At 39.8% G+C, this 7,987-nt stretch overlaps 2 long non-coding RNA genes across 2 annotated transcripts; both read right to left on the bottom strand.

Annotated features, from left to right (window-relative positions):
- Positions 1 to 5,975: 5,975 nt before the first annotated feature.
- On the bottom strand, positions 5,976 to 6,800 carry LOC145821074 (uncharacterized). The gene is made up of 2 exons (XR_014363112.1): positions 6,638 to 6,800; positions 5,976 to 6,175 (listed from the first exon to the last, which is right to left on the bottom strand). It is a non-coding gene; the product is annotated as an uncharacterized LOC145821074 (long non-coding RNA).
- A 193-nt stretch (positions 6,801 to 6,993) lies between these two features.
- On the bottom strand, positions 6,994 to 7,758 carry LOC145821073 (uncharacterized). Its single transcript, XR_014363111.1, has 3 exons — positions 7,298 to 7,758; positions 7,118 to 7,222; positions 6,994 to 7,014 (listed from the first exon to the last, which is right to left on the bottom strand). It is a non-coding gene; the product is annotated as an uncharacterized LOC145821073 (long non-coding RNA).
- Positions 7,759 to 7,987: the final 229 nt, after the last annotated feature.

The raw sequence follows: 7,987 nt of genomic DNA, 5'->3' as shown, positions 1-7,987 counted from the left end.
CTTAGTGTGCCACTGATCTGGCTCTACCTGGCTTAGTGGCTTTGGAGCTAATATCAGGGCCGACGCCTGCGATTCTCCCACCGATTCCCCCACTCCCGCCCCCACCACTCGTGTCTCCGTCCTGTATCGCGCTGCTAACTCCTCTGCATCATCATCCCCCAGCGGGTCCACCCTCACATTGACTACTTCTTCTTGTGCCATTTCTAGGGTTTGCTTACAAATCACTTCTGACGCAGGACCAAGGAAGTTGAGAGAATGCTACACAGGTGTGTCGTACGCAGTGAAGGAATTAACACTTGGATAATTTGAGTTTTTGTAAAACGGTAGGTGAAACGCATTATACCAAACACCCACGGTTTACCCGTATTCCATGGATCCACATTAATTTTCGCCCGTTTCAAAACCTTTCAAATCAACTGCCAAAACCGCCTTTTCAAAACCCCCCTCGTGACCTATCGTTTCATTTCTGCTCCAACGCTTCACTTCCCCCACGATATTACCATGTGTATGGCCACGATGCACTGCCCTCTCCCCTTCCCCTGTCCTTTCCATTTCAAATCATCACATGGCCCCACCCTACCCCCTCTCTTTTTGAGCCCTGCGCCGTCCTGGTCGGCACGCCTCTCGGTCGACCCCTCCCGCTCGGCCACCCTCCTGGTCGGCACGCCTCTCGGTCGACCCCTCCCGCTCGGCCACCCTCGCGGTCGGCATGTCTCTCGGTCGACCCCTCCCGCTCGGCCACCCTAGCGGTCGGCACGCCTCACAGTCGACCCCTCTCACTCGGCCACCCTCATGGTCAGCTTCTCCCGTTCAGTCACCCTTGCGATCGGCTCGGCTTCCAGTAGACCTCTCCACTCGGTTCGAACTTCCCTTCCTTATTCCTATTCCCTTCGTTGGGCTAAAGCTGCACTCAGAAATGGGGGACTACTGACATGGATAGGCCCACGAGGCATACGGCCCACAGCAAACCACCCTGAACCCATCGCTTAGGATCAATAGCATGACCCGGTTGGCAAAGCCCAGGACAGCTGGAGGCCATCTAGACATGGGGGGCCAATGGCATTCGGGCACATGGCAGGTGGAACACGGGCCACATCAGCAGACAAAGATCTGCAGAGTTATTACCACAACACATCACCATTAATGCATCCCGTCACAGCATTTATTACGACAACACCCCCCCGTCGGAACAGAGCCCCCTCACCCTGAACAAGGTAAGCTACGTCACAGGCTTTCGGCGGAAGGGGGGCACGTCACAAGGGACAGTGAAATGATTACCAAAGGATATAAGCAAGAATAGAAAGACAAGAGAAAGGTTAAGCTTTTGATCTATCCATCTCTCTCTCTACATTTCCTTCTTCTTCTACTAATTCTCACGCCGGAGGGTTCACTGGGGGACTGCCCCGTTCCCCTTTGGACTTGCATGCAGGTCATTTGACGGAATCACCACCCTAAACCGGAGCTTGAAGAGTCTGGACCAACCCGACCCATCCACCCGGGACGGACAGCATCATCACTATGTAATTCCCCTTGTATGCCTTGAGCATTGACCCCTCTAGCATGCCATCCTTGCTTTGTTTTAGTGGTTTGGAACCACTTGTCATGCCATTTCAGTCCATTTAGCATGCTTGTATGCTTGCATTTGGTGTTCCTTCAAAGCCTTAAAGAGTTCATGTTTAATGCTCCATGAATGTGCCATTGCGTATGCCATCATGTGTAGGCCTTTAGGATGCCACGTCGTTGTGTTTTTGGCTTTGTTTTAGCATGCTAAAACTCTAATTTTGGTCATTCAATTCATGCCATGTTTGGTTTTGTTAAGGGTAGTTCAATACCTCTTTGGTGAGCCTTAGACCTCGGACTTTGCTGGCATGCTTTCATTGCCTTGTTTAGATTGATTAGGCATCATTTTATAACATGATTTCAGAGTTTATAATGCATGCCATATGCCCATGATGTTCCTCTTTTAAGTGTGCTTAAAAGTTGTCTCTATATGCCTAAGTGTTGGACCTTGTATGCATGCATGTTTGTATGTGTTTTGGCCCTCATTTCTATGGCTTTTGGCCATTGTTTTGGGCCTAGTTGAGAGCTGCCCAAATTAGTCTAAGTCCACTCCCACTCTTTACATGTTGTTACATGTCTTACACTTTGCATGCTTTGATTGCATCATGTCTTGCATGTCCATTAGCCGTGTATGTTGTTGCATACTTGGCCCATCACATACTTGTTTGTGTGCTTCAACATCCGTATTACATCTTGTATTCTTGTTGGCTAGCATTGATGCTTCATGCCTTGTGTATTTGTTTGCATTGTCATGTTGCATACTAGCTCACATGCCTAGGTCGCATGCCATTGGCATGCATGCTTTGCCTCTTGAATTGAGTACGATAGAGGTTGAGCTCATTGTTTGTTTGTCTGCATTTCATCCCACATTGAAAATGCATACTTGGTTCTTGGGCCATCACGCATTGAAATGCGCGATTGGTGGTCCGGGAATCGAGTACCATGCCCCTTTGAGTCATGAATATGATAAAGAGTGTGGTTGGTGCAAACATTGCTTGAAATGCATTGCCATGCCTTGTTTTTCCCTCTGCTGCTGTCAAAACAGATTCTGCAGGAAGCTTTGGCCGGTCGACTACACCAAGTGTCGATCGACCATTTATGGATGGCCGATGGCTTCATGGATGGTTGATGACCACCCTGCCATGGCCGGTGACCATTCCCTTTGGCCGGTGGTGTTCCACAATGTCCAGAGAGTGTTCCTTGGGAATTGTGCCATTTTTAGAGGAGCAGAGCAGGGAAAACAGAGGCAACTTGTGCATGGTGGCGGATTTCTGAGCGAAACTGAGCGTGTATGCATTGGACCCTCTTCCCGAGGTTGATTTTTACTGCTTAATTAGCTTAGTTAATTTGCTTAACTAGTTAATTGTCTGTAATATTTAATTAGCTTGTAGGTTAATTAAATTGTATTATTCTTTTGGTCCCTCCGAGCGAGGGCAAATTTGTAATAAGTGTGGGTGCGTGTGTGCATGTCTTCCAACCCCCACTTCTTTCTCCCTTTTACTTACCTGCTTTGATGGTTAGTGTTAGGGCACGTTTAATTTAACATTCCTTATGCTGTGCATGCGTGCATCATTCATCAGTCTTGCATGCACCAAGCTCGGCGCATCATGCTAACTGCATAGTATTTTGAATTCCAAACTTGAATACGTGCATCAAAATTGTTGTATTTCACATGTCCTCCTTAGATTAGTCGAGCCTATTCTAATGACATTTTGTATGCGATGCATTAGCCATTTTTAAACTAGGATCATGCATGATTACTGACTAGTTCATTGTTTTGGCACGGAGTATGATGTAAGTGTTTATGCTTTAGCATCTCGCATGAATGTGAATTTTAATATGACAGCATGCTTACCATGCGGCTATATGCTTACATGATATTACTGCCTGAATGCCTGTGGGTGAAGGTTGGATTGTTTGAGTTGGAACAACTCATTGAAATCCGTGTTTTAGCCTACTCGTGAGTAGCAAATTTCAAATCATTTTCAAAACAAACGGATATGCGATGCTTTGTTCCAAATTAGGCGATCTAGTCTATACTTGTTTTGCTGCGCGCATCACATAGTAATTCTAGGCTAATTAACCGGAATACGAACGCATGTGTTTTCAAAACTAGATATCATGGTTAGTAGAGGCCGATCTTCGGATCGCGCGAGAGGGGGTGCTCATAGTTAACCTTCCCCAATCGTATCCAAGTTCCCGAGCCGAGGCAACTTTGGTGATGATGGACACGTGGCCTTAGGCAAATGAGTCAGGGTTTCCTAAATTCTCCCCAAATAAAATATTTAGGTGGCGACTCTGTATCTGGCAAAGCAGTCCATGTTTGACACTTCTTTACAAAAATCTGTTTTCCAAAACGATTTGCCGGATTTGGACTCTTTGGTGATTTATCAATCTTACATTGCACATTGTGAGATCAGATTAAGAACCGACACAAATCGAGTCCGAACTGTAGCATGGGGCCTAAAGGCGCGTCTACAGTTTTTGGCGACTCTGCTGAGGACTTAGAGAACTTGACTCGAACTCATGATATCTTGTGTTGACTACACTTATGTGTTTATTTTCATTGCATGTCCATTGGTGCGCCTAGGACACCGTGTTTGCCATCTGCTATTCCTGAACGGTTTGCCGGAGGCTGCGTGCCATAAGGCTGACCGGTTACGGGCTCTGCCACGATGGAAACACAAACCCCGGCTTTCACCAGGGCACCCTTTTGACCATTCGACCTAGTGCATATTCGGAATCCGTAGTGACTATTCCAAGCTAGGACAGGTTGCTTACCCGATGCTAGGTTGTTTAAAACCGCTGCGTGCGTAGTGAAACCCTAGCTTCTGACAAAATAGGACAGGGAAACCCTACCCCAACATAGGGGTGTTTTGGTTCTCATTTACTTGCTATGTGCTTTTAGAGTGTATCTCTACAGGAACGCACATATCAGTTCGCAAGTTTAAGTACCAGGCTTGAGGGCATCAGTATCAGTATTTTGGGGAATCAGTTATATCTACGGGTATCAGACTCAGTTTTGGGGCAGTGATTTTGGGGAACAGTGATCAGTAGTAAAGTACAGTTTTTCAGTTATGCCTGTGTCTGTTCCGTTTGGGCTGAAATGCTGCTTGTTTTTCCTTTCAGTTCAGAGATTTGGGTTCAGAGATTTGGTGTTCTCCTTCGCTGAGGCAAGGCAGACACTACAACAAATTTGGGATTTAAAGACAAAACAAATTTGTCCCAAAATGTATATATTTCATCACCCAAACTAATTATGACGAACATTTTTCGTCACCCGTTTTGTCTCCAAAGGGTCGTCGCTAAAGGGTCTTAGAGACGAAAAAAAAAATTCGTCATTGAAAATGATAAATTTGCGACGAATTTTTTTGTCTCCAATACACTTTGTTGGGAACATACTTGTAAGTAATTAGCGACAAAATATTTTGTCATTAAAGAAGAAATTAGAGACAAAAGTATTTCGTCATAAATATAAGAAATAGAGACAAAATAATCTTGTCACGTTTAATATAAACGAAGACGAAAATTTTTTGTCAAAGAAGCTACCAATAGAGACAAAAACAAATTCATCATTAAAAATGATAAATTTGTGACGAATTTTTTTGTCTCCAATACACTCTGTTGGGAACATACTTGCAAGTAATTAGCGACAAAATATTTTGTCATTAAAGAAGAAATTAGAGACAAAAGTATTTTGTCATAAATATAAGAAATAGAGACGAAATAATTTTGTCACGTTTAATATAAACGAAGACAAAAAAAATTTGTCAAACAAGCTACCAATAGAGACAAAAACAAATTCATCATTAAAAATGATAAATTTGTGACAAATTTTTTTTGTCTCCAATACACTCTGTTGGGAACATACTTATAAGTAATTAGCGACAAAATATTTTGTCATTAAAGGAGAAATTAGAGACAAAAGTATTTTGTCATAAATATAAGAAATGGAGACAAAATAATTTTGTCACGTTTAATATAAACGAAGACGAAAATTTTTTGTCAAAGAAGCTACCAATAGAGATAAAAACAAATTGATCATTAAAAATGATGAAATAATGTCAAAAAAAATTCGTCACACATTGAGGGTAATAGTGACAAAATGTGACAATATTTTTTGTCATAACAAATTCATTTAGCGACGAAATAAAGAATTTATGACAAAATTAATCATCCACCTAAGCCAAATAAGAGACAAAAAAACCTTCTTTAGGGATGGAAAATTTTGTCAATAATTTCATAATATTTTTTTCCACATTATATACATATTTTTATCAAAATCTAAATTTTAGTTCAACAAATATGACCCTGTTCATGTTGAAACCTGTTGAATATAACAATTCCATCACAACTTAACCTAACCTGTTATCAACACATTTACGAATTAACAAAATGAAAATATCCATTCATCATTACAAATAATTTCATCCTGATATAATAAAATAGTGAAATATCCACAAAATATCCAAAAGTTATAACTTGTTTAATTCCACCAAAAATCCAACAATAACTAGTGTAACTCCAAAAAGTATGTGTATCCTTATCAAACAAAAATGAACATTCAAACAAATTACATCATTGTTGCACGTCAAAAATGCCACCCCAATCCAATCTGCAAAAAAATAATTTAAAAGTTTTAGTAATTAATCAATTATACAAAAGATTAAAAATATTAGTAACTCATCAATTTACAATTAGATCAATTATACAATTTATCCTTGTAACAGACTTTTTTTTTTAGATTATGAGAACAAAAAATTAATTTTAAGGCTAATTCACAAATGGTGTATCCCATTAATGTGCAGTAAGTTCATACAACTTATATTGGTCCCTCCTAAGGTGTTTCTATTGGTTCTTGTACAAATCTATAATTGTGTGATAATTTAGCATTTCGACAGCCTTTTTTTAAGCTTTAAGTATAGAGAAAAAAATATATTTTTTAGACTAATTCACAATTTATACATCATGTGCACCTGTACAAATTGGATGTCATATGCATGTTTCCATTACTTCCTAATTCTTCAAACATGTATTCTTGTATAAAATTTGTTATATTAACGTTAATATACTTTACCAAGAAGTATGTCCACTTGTGGATGAGTCCTCTCCACTTCCAAAGTGTCCAGTGAATCCTTTGGTCCTCAAAAAATTGACAACATCAGCCATTATCTCCCCTTGCTTCTTCTTACCCTCTTCAAGATCTTCTATTTTATTGTTCTGCATTTGTATTTGTTCCTTTTGTGTCTCTATTTTCATCTCAAGGCGCTTCACATAATCATTTGTTTCAGCATATATGGTAGTGGCTCTCCTAATAGAGGATGAAGGTCTCATGCCAAGTCCCTTCACATACCCAGACCTTGGCTTTAGGACTTTGATTGATAGCTCTTCTGCAGTCAAAGGGCTTGATCCTGGCTGTGAGAGGTGATCAGTCTGTGTCTGTATCATATTTTCCTATCAAATATAAAAAAAATTAAATAATTATTAGAAAATTAAATAAGATTATAACAAATAGTATTCTAAAATTTTGTTAATAAAAATTGCAATATATACTCACATAATTACACTGAGCTTGAGATGAGATCCACTCATGTGTTTTCTCATTATAGTGAGTTTCCTTGTACAACTCTGCTAGATCAGGTAGCATCTTCTTTTCTCGTGCCTAATTCGATAGACCAAATATTCAATAAATAAAGCTAAGAATCTAATATAATTCTGAAAGTGCAAGGATACGTACCAATTTTTCTACTCTAATAGGGATTGACCTAGAACCACACCTATGTTTTGTATACATCCTTTCTCTGTTCGCGATGTTGGCCTTTGATTGTTCCTATAAGGAAGAATGACCAATATAACAATGAAATATATCATTAGTAAGACAAATATGTTGGCTTTTGATTGTTCCTGTAAGGAATAATGAACCAATATAACAATGAAATGTATCACTAGTAAAACAAATTTAATGGTTGATAATAAAGAAATTGCATTGTTCCTCTCTATCATTTTCCTATATATCATTTCAACTTAAAAGATATTTCAAATTATTCACTAGTTTCATTCAATTCTGTGAAAAATAGATTAGAGGACTTGTTGAGATTTCATCATAAGATGGTTTTTCTGGGTGAAAAAAGAAAAACGAGTAATTTACACCGTTCACAAATAGGGGGCATATAAGCATGGGCAAGATAGATTGTGAAAAAATCCATGTGTGTATGAATTGAAAGTAACAAGAAAGAATATATTTCACAATGCATAAATGTATAGTACCTCATGCTCAAACAAATCATAGGTTTCAGTGTCACTGCCATCTTCAGCCTCTGACGGTCGATAATCATCATCATTTTCCTCAATTGGTATTTGTTTTTCCTTCTTCAATTTCTTATGTTGAACCGTAGCCTTCAAACAAGTTGTTATATTCTTCACTCCT

This window comes from Camellia sinensis, chromosome 3 (assembly GCF_055761805.1).
Source record: "Camellia sinensis isolate YWXY chromosome 3, ASM5576180v1, whole genome shotgun sequence".
Taxonomy (NCBI): domain Eukaryota; kingdom Viridiplantae; phylum Streptophyta; class Magnoliopsida; order Ericales; family Theaceae; genus Camellia; species Camellia sinensis.
This window is presented reverse-complemented; position numbering and strand designations above follow the sequence as displayed.